Source organism: Colobus angolensis, unplaced genomic scaffold (assembly GCF_000951035.1).
Source record: "Colobus angolensis palliatus isolate OR3802 unplaced genomic scaffold, Cang.pa_1.0 Scaffold336, whole genome shotgun sequence".
NCBI lineage: Eukaryota > Metazoa > Chordata > Mammalia > Primates > Cercopithecidae > Colobus > Colobus angolensis.
The window spans coordinates 1-15167 of NW_012116666.1; positions in this window are offsets into that span (position 1 = coordinate 1).

Sequence of the window (15167 nt, forward strand, 5' to 3'; positions counted from 1 at the left end):
AGAAATGTCAGAGCTTACCTAATTGACCCTGTTCCTTTAATGGCTGAAACTTAGTTTGCAAGAGTTCAGTGACTTCCCAAAGTCATCTTGTTAGCCAGTGGGTGTTTGTTGTGCAAGAACACACTGCCTTTTATTTAAAAAATAAAAAATGTAAAATGGTATGAAATACAGAAGAACAGTGTTCTGGGAGTCAAGACAGTTGTTTCCACTCTCAACTTTGTGTCTGTCTCATTGGTTAAACAAGTTGCTTCAGCAGTTTTGTTAAGAATAAAAACAAAAATGTTAGATAAGAGGCAGTTTCTAAATGCTTTTGCCATGCTAAGCTCTATGTTATCTCTTCTGGATTCAGCACATAAATGTGAAATTCTTTTCAGGCAGATAATTTGGAAATGGGATTGAAAAAGGAAAATTTTCAGGAACTATTTAGGAAGCACAGATGGTATTTACAAGGTGAATGGAAGGAAATAAATTGAATTTACCAGAGGACTAGACTAGAAGCAAGGAGGCTGAGTTTTTTCCTCTTTTTAACACACTGATGGTGTAATTAGTTGTCTGTTTTAGGACAAATCTCTTTATTCTTAATTTCCTCATATGTAAAGGGAGGGGGCAGATACAGATGGTTCCTAAAATTCCTTCCAGCTCCCAAATTGTATTTGATCGTTGGTTTAGTTCACAAGCCAAACTAAACTACTTGTATGAAAAATAGTTGTAGGCTGGGTGTCATGGCCTGTAATCCTAGCACTTTGGGAGACTGAGAGAGGCAGGTGGATCACATGAGGTCAAGGAGTTTGAGACCAGCCTGGCCAACGTGGTGAAACATTGTCTTTACTAAAAATACAAATATTAGCCAGGTGTGGTGGCCAGCGCCTATAATCCCAGCTACTTGGGAGGCTGAGGCAGGAGAATCTCTTGAACTTGGGAGGCTGAGGCAGGAGAATCTCTTGAACCTGGGAAGCGGAGATTGCAGTGAGCCAAGATCGTACCACTGCACTTCAGGCTGGGCAACAGAGCAAAAACTCTGTCTCAAAAAAAAAAAAGAATAGTTGTAAATCAAATTAGCCATTAAATGAAATTGTAAATTAAAACAATTAATGGTGGATCTCAAGTTTTTATTTGAAATGATTTGGTTGAAATCCTTTCAGCCAATGATGGAGGTAAGCTAGCAACCTCTTTGTTAGTTTTGTGGAAACCATAATATTCTTCCCTTTTGCTTCCTTTGCTTTTTCTTTTTTAAAGAAGATTTGTATAAATAATATATCTAGGGATTCTCATTACAATGCATATGTAGAAAAATTGTATGTGATAATTAAGTTCAATAACCCCTTTTCATTCATTCTGAGTCTCATTTCTCCTGCCAGAAAGAACCACTGCTAACAGATTGGTATGTATATTTATGGCTTTCCCTCACTCCTTTCCTGCCATCCTCCCTTTTCTTTTTGTCTTCCATCATTTTAAACAATTATATAGAAGAGATTTTTAATGTATTGTTTTGCAGTATGCTTTCCACTTAACATAGCTTAATGCTCTTAATATATCAGTGTATATATAGCTTCATAGTCAAATATTTCATGGTTCCGTAATTTATTCATTCCTCTACTGAAAGAGATTTGTCTGTAATTTTCATCTGTATCATTTTACTGCATATGAATGCTTACTTCTCTATATTCTTTTAACTAAACTTTTTATATGATTTCATTTTCTCTCTCTTTTTTAGCATATCAGTTATGCATTTTTAGTGGTTGCTCTAGAGTTTGGAATATATATTTACAATTAACCTAAGTTCACTTTTTTTTGGTAAACATTTAAGGGATACAAGTGCAGTTTTGCTATATGAATGTACTGTGTAGTGGTGAAGTCTTGGCTTTCAGTGTAACGGTAACCTGAATAATGTACATTGTACCCATTACATAATTTCTCGTCCCTCATTCCTCCCCAACTCTCCCACCCTTTTGAGTCTCCAGTGTCTACTATTCCACACTCTATGTCCATGTGTACACATTACTTAGCTCCCACTTATAAGTGAGAACATTTGGTATTTGGTTTGTAAGTTATTTCAGTTAAGATAATGGCCTCTAGCTCTATCCATGTTGCTTCAGAAGACATGATTTCATTCTTTTTTGTGGCTGAATAGTATTCCTGTGTGTGTGTGTGTGTCTGTGTGTGTGTGTGTATGTATATCATATTTTCTTTAGTCTTCTGTTGATGGACACTTCAGTTGATTCTATATCTTTGCTATTGTGAATAGTGCTGTGGTAAACATGCGAGTGCAGTTTTTTGTATAATAATTTTCCTTGAGTGGACACCTATTAGGTTGGTGCAAAAATAATTGCGGTTCCAGACTGAATTTTAAATCATTGTAACTAGGCTCAACCATGATTACTTGTGGGTCTAATAATTTGCCTTTATGTCTTTTTCCTAAAGTAGCCAGTAACTTACTAAAATAAAGATTTTTTTCTCTTATTGCAATTTGAAACAAACTCTGCAACCATCTTAAATGTAGGATTTGTTAAAATCTATTTCTGATAAACAAGACTTTAATGTCATAGACTGAATGGAGGAAAATTGAAAGGCATTTCAGAGATTGAAATGTTTTTGTTTCCACTTGCGTTACCTTATGCCAAGATCAGCGCTTTGGTTTGACTTAATATTGGAAGTATAAAAGAGAATAACCAATCTGTACATTTCTTTGAAAACCACTCTTCATGTAACATACAAAACTCATAAAAATGGGTACTATAAAAATAGTGCCTTAATAATACTTCATGCTAACCAGCTGATTATAGATGGAATGCTTAGTTAAGTGGGGGAAGAAATAAGTAGTTTCCTTTTTAGTTGTTCTTTTTAAAAGATTACACATATATACACATATAAAACCTCTTTCAATGATTCAGATGTGACTTTTCCTCTTCATGATTATTTTTAAACCAACTTGGTTTTGTGAATTATTCTTTTTGATGCAAACCTTGGCTGCGTGTATGGTATGTGAACCGTGGGGCAGCATTATAGATTCCTGCTCACTACTTAACGACTAATATCACAGTACTTTTTTTTCGCTGGCTTCTGTTTATTACTAAATATAATGATTGATAAAATGTTATCTGTGAAAATGACTTCTTTTTTTTTCTTTGAATTTCTGAACTAAGCTACTAGTCTTATAAACCTACAATCTTTGTGACTATTGTTGGAAAATTCCATGTGGAGTATAGTATTATGATTTCAAAAAGTGATTTTTGCTCTATATTTTACTTCATCCTTTTGGGGAGATGTTCTTACACTGTCACTGACATCAGAGGTTCACTGTCAGTTGTAGAGTGCTGTTGAAAATTGAGATGGAGTCCCCTCTTATGCTTTTCTGCCAAATAGAGAAGTTATATTCAATTAATGTTTTCTTTTATGTGAACATTAGCTCTCATAGGAAGAACAAAAGTACATTGTCATTACACATTTAGCCTCTGAGATCATCATTTCATAAATTTCTTAGTAATTTAGAATATTTAAAAAATATAATGTTCTCTTTTCCAGGGCATTTTGTTTTATAAGACTTTGTCTCGTATTTGATATGCATATTTCTTTTTTTCAAACACTAAAATCTTTTTTCTTTGTAGCTATCTAGGGCTTGAGGGACTCCTAAGAAAATTTATTCTTTTTTGTCTATTAGAAAAATCAAAGTTGTTTCTCCTTCACTGTCACAAATGCTGTGATATTTAGCTGGTTATACTCACATGTCCAAACTGCAAAATAAGGAAAATATAAATTAAGCATCTCTCTCCGGGCATTATTTGCCACTAATTCTTGGGCCCTAGGATTTATATTTTCAGAATTTTATTTGTCTTTTTATTTAACAATTATTGATTGACAGCTATGCATGTATAAGATACTTTGCTGGTTACTATGAGAGATTCACAGATACGTGAAACAGCCTTGCTGTCAAAAAAAGCTTGCATTCTAGGGGAAGAGAAAAAAAAATGCATGTAAATAAAATATAAGGTGAATAAGCACTGTACTATTTTATTTAAGCATGTACTATTTATGTTTCTATTTAACCCCTCTTGATTTATTCTATATTTACTTGTTATTATTGTCTGTCTCCCTTAAGCAGGGCATAAACGCTAGGAAAGCAGAGATTTTGACTATTATTTTTAACCCCATTGCTAGGAAAAGAGTATCCTTTGAAGGGGATAGAAAAGAGAGGAAGAATGAGGGAAGAGAAAGGGACACTTGTGATTTGGAAGCCAGAGATAGAAGGATTTTTTTTTTCCATAACTGAAAGGATTCCAATGTATTTAGAGATGTAAATAAATATGCAGAAAAAACTTTTGGGGTTAGGCATTAAGAGGGTGCCAGTCAACTCTTAAGTTTGTGTAGTGGCAGGGTAAGAAAAGAACTCTGCTGAGCAGCTGGGAAAGGGAGAGGATCAGAAATGATGAAGGGGACAAGTTAGATGGTTTAGACTCCAAATCATCTTGTCAACAGGTGACCGACATCCACCAACTTTGCTTCTGAAATGTGTACAAGTTAGTACACAGATGTATACCTTGCATTTTATCTTATTTTTTGTTTAACTAGAGTACAGATTACAGAGGGTCACAAAGTTGCAAAATAAATCATTTTTCTTTCCTTGTGATATAAGATACATATGTATAATTCCAGAATGTTTTTAAGTGTATAGAAGTTTTATGAAATGTATAGAATGCATTAAGTGAGTAGGTGGATTGGGAATAAAAGGACAAAGAAAAGATGGGAAATGTCTATAATCCAACCAGAGTACCAATTGACTGACCACCAGTACTAAAGGTGAAAATTAGCTCCTTTGGTCAAATAACTATGAAACAGTGACACTTTAAACAAAATAATTTGGGAGTAATTAGCTTTTTTTTTTTTAAGGAAGACGTTTTAAAGATAGTTGAAGAAATTTTAATAGATTAGATAGTAGTTTGAATTACTATTTATAGTCTTAGGCATGATAATATTATTGTGGTTTAGGTAGGAGAATGTCCTTGTTCAGGTGATATCTTCATTTAGGATGAAGGGTTACAATGTTTGACAATTACTTGCAAGTGCCTCAGAGCAAAAAAGTGTTTGTCCTATGTGTGTGTGTGTATTGTATGTGTGTTAATTTCAATCTCTATATCTATGAGAAAACTCAAATGTAGCAAAATGCTAATATGAGAATCTAGGTGAAGAGTATATAAATCTTCATTGTATTACTTTTTCAGCTTCCCTGATGATTTGAAACCTTAAAAAGCCATAGGAAAATTGACTTGAAAAAGTAGTATTAATGTTTCTTGAACATTTTTTAGTTTTCTTTTGAAGTCATTTCTGTGGCTTAAAAAAGCACAGACAAGTCTGCTTTGCCTACCTCACAAAGTTAGTATTGATACAATGAGATTAGGTTTATAAAAGCTGAGAAAATTCTGTACACATGTGAACTGTCACTGCTGTTCTTCACGAGATGGTCATGTCCACATTTTAGTAGTATGATGTCCTGATTTCAGTCTCTGATGAAGAATAAGGAAGTGGCTTTGTTTTTTTTTTTTTTAAGCTGGAGTCTTGCTTTGTTGCCCAGGCTGGAGTGCAGTGGCACCATCTTAGCTCAGTGCAACTTCCACCTCTAGAGTTCAAGCTGTTCTCCTGCCTCAGCCTCCCAAGTGGCTGGGATTACAGGCGCATGCCACCATGCCCGGCTAATTTTTGTATTTTTAGTAGTGATGGGGTTTCACTGTGTTGATCATCCTGGTCTTGAACTCTTGACCTTGTGATCTGCCTGCCTCGGCCTCCCAGACTGCTGGGATTACAGGCATGAGCCACCGCGCCCAGCCAGAAGTGGCTTTTTGATTTTAAAGATGGCTTATATAACTGGATTTCTGTAAGGTGATCAAAACTGGAGTTTACTGATTATTTGCATGTTTGCTGTCATCAGTGTCAAAAATAAAGGTGCACAAGTCTTATTTTGTGATAATAGCTGTTCAAAATAAGATTTCACAGGTTTTTATGAGTTTTTAATATACATTTTATTAGCTTATTTTTCTTCCTTATATCAACCTGAAGAATATTCAGTGCAGGTTTCCAATTTGAAGTTTTTTTTTTTAATTAAACTTTTAATTTTGACTTAATTGTGGATTCACATGCAGTTGGAAGAAATAATACAGAGAAATCTATATACCAGTTACCCAGTTTCTCCCAATGTTAGTATCTTGCAGAATTATAATAGAATGTCACAACTGGGCTATATGATATTGATACAACTCTCCAATGTTACTCATTTTTCCCCAGTTTTACTTGTAGTTTGTATGTGTGCATGTGTGTATGTGTATTTAGTTCTGTGCAATTTTATCATGTGTGAGTTCATGTATTCACTACAAGTTATGATACAGAACCCCTTAATCATCACAAGGATCGCTCATGTTCCCCCTTTATAACCACATCACCTTGCTCTCACTCACCCACCCACCCTGACTTTAATCCCTGTCTACCAATAGTCTCCTGTCTCTATAATTTTGTCATTTCAAAAATGTTATGTAGATGGAATCATTCAGTATGTGACATTTTAGGATTGCCTCTTTATACTCAGCAAAATTCTCTGGAGAGTCATCCATGTTTTGGTGTGTATCAATAGTTCATTTCTTTTTATTACTGAGTGGTATTTCCTGGTGTGGACACACCATAATTTGTTGAACCTTTTACTCGCTGAAGTACCTCTGGGTTGTTTCTAGTTTTTTAGTATTATAAATAAATGAATTTTGAGTATTATAAATTAATTACTGTGAGTAATAGTGTACAGATTTTTGTGTTCGCATGAGTTTTCATTTCTTTAGAATAAATGCCCAACAGTATGTTTGCTGGGTCTTTGGGTATTTAAGGAACCACAGAGTTGTTTTCCAGAATCGCTGTAACAGATCACATTCCCAGTAGCAAGGCATGAGTGATTCAGTTTCTCCACATCTTTGCTAGGTTTGTCACTGTTTCTTATTTAACTATTCTGATAGATCTGTAATGATACAGTTTTTGTTCCTAGTCATCTGCTTTTCAAAAAAATTGTGGTAAAATACACATGGCATGAAATTTACCATTTTAACCTTTTTTTTTTGTTTTTTTTTTGAGAGAGAGAGAGGGTCTTGCTCTGTCACCTAGGCTGGAATGCAGTGGCACCATCATGGCTCACTGCAGCCTTGACCTCCTGGGCTCAAGCGATCCTTCCACCTCAGCCTCCCAAGTAACTGGGACTACAGGCATGAGAAACCTTGCCTGGCTAATTTTTTATTTATTATTATTATTTATTTTCTAGAGATGGAATCTCTCTATATTGCCCAGGCTGGTCTTGAATTCCTGGCCTCAAGCAATCTTCCTGTCTCGGCTTTCCCAAGTGTTGGGATTACAGGCATGAGTCACCGTGTGTGCCTGGCTTTAACCATAAGTGTACAGTTCTGTAGTGTTAAGCATGTCCACATTCTTGTGCAACCAATCTTCAGACTCTTTTCATGTTGCAAAACTGAACTTCTGTATCCATTAAACAACTCCCCTTTCCCTCCTCTCTGCAGCTCCTGGCAACTATCATTCTACTTTTTGTCCTAATGAATTTGGCTACTCTGGGTACCTCTTGTAAGTGGAATCATGTAGTATTTGACCTTTTGCAACTGGCTTATTTCACTTAGAATAATGTCCTTCAGGTTCATCCAAGTTGTAGCATGTGTCAGAATTTCATTCCTTTTTATTTCTGAATATCTTACTGCATCTATATTTTGTTTATCACATTTTGTTTATCCATTCATCCATCAATGGACATTTGGGTTGTTCCTTATATTAGTGTGCTAGGGCTCCCATAACAAAGTACCATAGACTGGGTGGCTCAAACAACAGAAGTTTCTTTCCTCACAGTCAAGGAGGCTAGAAGTCCAAGTTCAAGATGTCAGCATGACTGGTTTCTAATGAGATCTCTTTCTCCTTCCTCTGTGAGTTTCTGTGTCCTAATTTCCTCTTGTAATGACACAAGCCATATTGGATTAGAGCTCACCCTAATGACCTCATTTAACCTTATTTAAGCCTTTAAAGACCCTGTCTCCAATACAGCTATATTCTGAGGTACTGGGAATTAGGACTTCAAAATATGCATTTGGGGAGCAGGAGATACAATTTAGCCTGTGGCTGCTGTGAATAATAGCTTTAGCTATTGTGAATATTGCTGCAATTAACGTGGGTATACAAATATCTCTTTGAGACTTTGCTTTCAGTTCTTCTGGGTAAATATCCAGAAGTGGAATTCCTGGATTGTATGGTAATTCTGTTTTTAGTTTTTTGAGGAACTGCTATACTGTTTTCCTTAGGAGCCGCACATTTTACATTCCCACCAACAGTGCCTTCCGATTTCTTTACAGCCTCACCGACACTTGTTATTTTCTGGGTTTTTTCTTTTTTTGATAGTAGCCATCCTAATGGGTATGTGTTGGTTGGTCTCTTTGTGGTTTTGGTTTGCTTTTTGCTATTAATTAGTGAATTCCGTCTTTTCGTGTGCTTATTGACCATTTGTGTATCTTTGAAGAAGATGCGTATGAAGTCCTTTGCCCATTTTTTATTAGTTGTTTGATTTGCTATTGAGTTGTAAAAGTTCTTTGTATATTGTGGATATTAACCCCTTATTAGATATATGATTTACAGATATTCTCTTATTCCATAAAGCATGTCCTTTGATGCATGGAAGAACTTTTTAATTTTAATTTTGATGTAGTCTAATTTGCCTATTTTTATATTTGTTGCCTGTGCTTGTGGTGTCATATACAAAAAGTGATTGCCAAATCCAATGTCAGGAAGCTTGCTCCCTGTATTTTCTTATAGGAGTTTTATAGTTTTTACTCTTATGTTTAGATCTTTGATTCATTATGAGTTTATTTTTGCATATATTATAAAGCAAGGGTCCAACTTAATTCCTTTGCATATGGATATCCAGTTTTCCTAGCGTCATTATTGAAAAAGACTGTCCTTTCCTCATTGAATGGTCTTGACACCCCTCTTGAAAAATCATTTGACCATGCATATCAGTGTTTATTTCTGGGCTCTCAATTCTATTCCATTGATCTATATGTCTGTCTTTATGCCATTACCATTCTCTTTTGGTTACTGTAGCATCATAGTAAGTTTTGAAATCAGGAAGTGTGAAGACTCCAATTTTGTTCTTTTTTAGGATTGTTTTCGCTATTTGGGGTCTCCTGAGATTCCATGTAAATTTTTAGATGGGTGTTTTTATTTCTGCCAAAAATGCCATTGGGAATTTGATAGAGATGGCATTAAATCTGTAGATCATTCTGGGTAGTATTGACATCTTAACAATATTAATTGTAGTCCATAAACACGGGATGCCTTTCCATTTTTTTGTATCTTTAATTTATTTTTTAAAAAGTTTTATAGTTTTCAGTGTACAAGTCTTTTGCCTTTTTGGTTAAGTTTATTTATAAGTATTTCATTGTTTTTAATGCTATTGTAAGTGGATTTTTCCCCTTAATTTCCTTTTCAACTTGTCCGTTATTAGTGTATAGAAATCGAGTTCAAAGTTTTAAGAACAAGCATGCATTGATTTCCATTTCAGATTGTTCATTGTTGGTATGTAGAAATCCAGTTTAAAGTTTTAAGAACAGGAATGTATAAGCTCAACATCTTTTGTGATGCCTAGAAAATCTTTAAACCAAAAACACTGCTTACTGCTGGGCGTGGAGCAAAAACTTGGCAGATATGTGGGAAAGGCAGCTATTCCCTTTTTACCATGCTTAGGAAAATAGGGTTCATGCCCTTCAAACTACTATCAAAATCAATGTCCATGTCTTATTATACTTTGCTTTTCCTTAACAAACAGTCCAAAGCCATGCTGTCCCATATAGTAGTCATTAGTCCCATCTGGCTATTTAAATTTAAATTAACTAAAATTAAATACAATTAGAAATTCAGTTTCTCAGTTGTACTAGCCACATTTCAAATGCTCAGTAGCTGCATGTGACTACAGGATAATGAAATGGACAAGTGCAGTGGCTTTTAAAATCTTGAATGATTCATTTCTCTCTTTAAAAGCTACTTATATGGCTTAATCAAAGATGTATTTTCTGTCTTTAAAAACCTCTCCTTGGCAGCCACATATCATGGATTAATAAGAGAGGTTTATTTATTTTTTTCTCATAATAAGATGTCCAGAGGTCCTGTGTGCTAGCTCCACAATATCTCTGATGGTCCTGCCTCCTTGTGTCTTACTGGCCGGAACTGTGTCCCATGATCACCTCTAGTTACAGAGAGACTGAGAAACAGTTTCTCAGCTGGACACATGACTGTCTCCTCCACAAAATGGGGCTTCTTTTAGATGGAAAGAAGGAGAGAATGAATATTGTGTAAACATCTGCTGTCTGCCACAGGGGTTGCACTAGATGATCCTTGATCTAGACAACTCTTCCTAGCTCTGGAAGTTGTGAACTTTGTTTAATAAACTCTGGGAGAATTGGTGATTAAGGCTTTAATGCTCATGTAGTGGAATAACCTACACTGGGGGTTGGCAAACTATGGCCTGCAGGTTAAATCCCACCTACCAACTGATTTTTTAAACAAAATTTTATTAAAACACAGCTATATTCATTTGTTTACATACTGTCCATAACTGCTTTCATGCTACAATGGCAGAGTTGAGTAGTTGTGACATAGACCATATGGCCTACGAAGCTGAACATTTTACTGCCTGGCCCTTTATGGAAAAAGCTTGCCAATTCCTGGCCTAGATAACCCTGGAGAGCCCTTCCTTCGGGGTGGCTCCAATACATACATTTTATTATTATTCAGTAAGGATTTGTGCATACACTGTGTTTCAGGCATCAGACCAGGTACTAGAAATACAACAGTGAATAATAAAACAAAGTCTATATTCTTATGGAATTTATATTTTATCAAGTCAGGCAGACAATAAATAAATAGGTAAAACTTAGTCTATCATATAGTAATAAAAGCTACAGAGAAAAATGAAGTACAAAAGGTGGATAGAAAATGCAGGAGAGAAGCTTGCAGGTTTTGAGCATGGTCAGGGTAAGTTTCCCTTAGAAGGTGACATTTGAGCAGAAATCCAAAGGTGATGGAGAGAGCCTTGTGGCCGGTGGAGGGAAGACTGTACCAGACAGAGGGAACAGCATGTGCAAAGGAGTTAGCAGTGTGTCTAGAGTGGCTGAGGGATGGCAGGAAGGCCGGTGTGTCTGGAGCAGTCTGAGTAAGGGGAAGGATGGTTACAGATGAGCTGGAAGAGGTAGTAAGGGTCATGCAAGGCCTTACAAGCCATCATAAGATGGGAGCTTTGAAGAGTTTTGAGAAGAGAAATAATGTGGCCTGACTTACATTTTAGTGAAGCCATTCTGGCTTGGGTGCTGACAATAGATTTTGGGAGGCAAGAGTAGAACCTGACAGACTAGATAGGAGGCTATTAGGCTAATTCAGTTAAGAGATAGTAGTGGCTTGTACCAGGGTAATGGAGGTAGTCGGGAAAGTGATTGGATTCTGGATAGTTTTTGAAGGTAAAGCTAACATGATTTGCTAATTAATTAATATAGGGTGAAAGATAAAGAGAGGAGTCAAGATGACTTGAGGATTTTGGGCCTGGGCAAAGAAGAGAAATGAGGTTTCTGTTTACTGATCTAGGAAAGCCTCCAGGAAGAGTAAGTCTTGTGGGGAAAGATCAGCAGTTCCAAGAGATGCTTGTAAAATGAACAAGTAGAAATGTTAATTAGGCAATCGCATACATGAGTGTCAAGTTCAGGGATAAGGCCTGAGCTAAAATAAATTTGAGAATCAGTGGTGTGCAGATGATATTTTAAAGTGATAAATGATATGAGATCAGGGAAATCGATGCAGATAAAAGAAGACCTCGAAGAGCTCTGGAACATTCCAAAGTTAAGGTCAAGAGATGAAGATGAATCAGCAGTGAGACTGAGGAGGAGTGGCTGGTGCTCCTCCTGGAGAAAATCCAGGAGTTTGTGAAGTCCTCAAAGTCAAATAAAGTAAATGCTAGAAAGCAGCAAAGCACGATCAGCAGGTCAAACTCTGCCGATGAGCAGTAAGAAGAGGACTGGGGAACTGATCACTGACTAGCACCATGGGGTGATGATGGATGACCTTTCACAGTGGGTTTGGATGGAGTGGAGGGGATAAAAATTCCAATTTGAGTGGGTAAGGGAAGAGACTGAGGAGATAAACAGGAGATAGTGAGTACAGACACATCTTTTAGGGAATTTTTCCTTTCCTGAAGAAGATAATGGGGTGGCAGCTGAAGAGGAAAGTGGTTTTTTTTTTTTTTTCTTGTTGTTGTCTATATAGAAGACAAATGTTTATGTTTTCCTGTAGATGAGAAATTAAAGCAGGTAATCCAGGACAATGATTCACAAAAGAGACAAATTAATGATGTGTGTGTTCAGGCAGAAGTGAAGGTCCCTAAGGAGGCAAGAAGCAGTAGACCTAGTCAACAGGTGAAGCTATTGACCTTGGAGGAGCATGAGCAATTCATCTGTAGTAACAGGAGGCAAGTCTTGAATCAAAATGTGGTGGGGGCTTAAGAAAATTCTTTCTGCTTCTGTCTCTCCCAGGGAAAGACAGCAGCAGAGTTCCAATGGAGGAGGAAATATTGGAAATTTGAGGAAAACAAGAAAGTATAGGTCAGTACTTGGGAAGTGTATTGCCAGGCAGCTTGAAGGGTCCAAACTGAAGTTAGTGACCATGAATTTAAAGAAGGCATGGTCAGCATGGTAGTGTAACTATCTTCAGCAAAGTTTGGTTTATGGGTGCAGGTATGGAGTAAGATTTAATTATGGTTGGCATTTTGTCAGGTGAGTATAATTGGGCAAGAGCAGACTAGTTTAGCTGAGGGTTTCTGCAGAGAATTAGTTGTAATGATAGACAATGGACTTTGGCCACTTAGGACCAAAATGAGGACTTGGGAGGGAGGTTGTTGGAGTCTGAGAAGGTATGCACTGTGCAGTTAGGGGTGGTTAGTGAGATTCTTGCAAGTGAGGTTTAGCGGAAGAGGTGATGTTACTGGTAAATCACAAGGACTAGGGGACGATAAAAGGAGTGAGTGGCTAACGTAAATAAAGTAGAAGAGATCAAGAAATTGAGAAGTCCTGGAGTTGGAAGGATAGTCTCCATGCACCGTGAAGTCAACTAGGAATTACGGCAGGATGGCTATCAGCCAGGGGCATATATCTTTGAGGGGGTGATGGAGAGTGACCTTTAGGGGCCAGTAGATGAACTGCCACACAAACTTGTCTTGTGACATGAAATCCCAATCTGGTTTTAGAAGACGCTATCCTTCAGGCATGACACGAATATCGTTTCCTTAAACCTCATTTACATTTGCATAAATTTCAAACCTTATATAGCCTTGTTTGTCACAATTATAATGTGAAAGAAAAATGCAGAGTGCTCTGAACCCATATGTACTAATGTTGTGTGTTGGCAAGTTGACCTGCTTGTCCCCAGATCAGTTGTTTTTTCGCTGAGCTGTGGCGTTAACTAACATGAACATGCAACAACCACAGGGCTCAGGAGTCCTGGGATGGAGCCCAGCTGGATGGGTAAAGAAAGTGAATGATTTTTTTTTATTTACCCCAGAAATTGATAATTAAACTTAACTGTGGGCCAGGAGCAGTGGCTTATGCCTGTAATCCCAGCACTTTGGGAGGCCGTGGCAGGTGGATCACCTAAGGGTCAGAAGTTTGAGACCAGCCTGGCCAACATGGTAAAACCCCGTCTCTACTGAAAATACAAAAAATTAGCTGGGTGTGGTGGCGGGCACCTGTAATCCCAGCTACTCGGGAGGCTGAGGCAGGAGAATCGTTTGAACCCAGAAGGTGGAGGTTGCAGTAAGCCAAGATCGTGCCATTGCATTCCAGCCTGGGCAACAAGAGCGAAACTCCGTCTCAAAAAAACAAACAACAACAACAAAAACACTGTGGAAACTGAAAATTTGAATTACTGGCACTCTTCTTCTTCCTTTAGGGTGTTCACCATCAAAACAATACTGTTCACTCAATTGAGTGTATAGAACTTGCTCTTGTTAAAAATGGCTCTAAAACAAGTGTGCTGTTTTGAAATGTTTTGGATTGACCATTACTTCTAATGTTGACCTTTTTGTTTACACACTAGATACAGGTTTTGTGTACCACTACTGTCCTGACTATATTTAGTAATATCAATTAAGGTTTTGTGTACCACCACTGACTAGGCTTTATGTAGTACTCTCTTGGTGACAATGCAATAATTGAAAACTTACAAATGAAAACATCCTTCTTGAAATTTAGAGTTTTTAAAAAATGAGTTTCACAGTGATGCTTTACTTCATTTTTACACTGTCAGGCAATTCTGTGGGTGTAGGGTCTTTTTGTCCTTTAGTTACTAGCCCCTTCTGAGATACGGATCCTGAACAGACCCTGCTTATATGCAATCACTAAAATTAGTGTGATAATTCAGTGTTTACCCCAGCTTATTAACACAGCTCTATTAGATTGTGAATGTCTGTGTTTCTGCAATTTGGATGAACTTGCTCTTCTGTAGATGGACTTCCCAAAATTCTTAAGAGTGACATTTTAGCCTTATCACAGATGATTAATGACTATTTAAGAAATTGTATACTTCCTGAATCTAAAAGTTGAAAAATGAAATAAAATTTTTTAAAAAAACATTAAAAAGTTGTGAGTTTATCTATATGTGTATATACAGAAAAAATCTATAAAATATGTTTCTTCATGTAATTTAGGTTAATTTAAATGCTTTAAGTATACAATAAAGTTTTGTGGTTTTATTTCTTTCTTACAAAAATTCTATAAAATAAAAGTTGTTTTTGAGCATAAAGCATTATTTATTGATTTAGACTTCCCTAAAGCCATCCTATTGTATACATACCTTCCTGCTTTTTACATTTTATTTACCTGAATGATTGGGTTTTAAAATAATGTATATAATTGATAGAATCCCATTTTATTTTTTTTAAAATTATACTTTAAGTTCTAGGGTACATGTGCACAACGTGCAGGTTTGATACATAGGTACACATGCGCCATGTTGGTTTGCTGCACTCATCAACTCGTCATTTATGTTAGGTATTTCTCCTAATGCTATCCTTCCCCAAGCCCCACACCCCCCTACAGGCCCTGGTGTGTGATGTT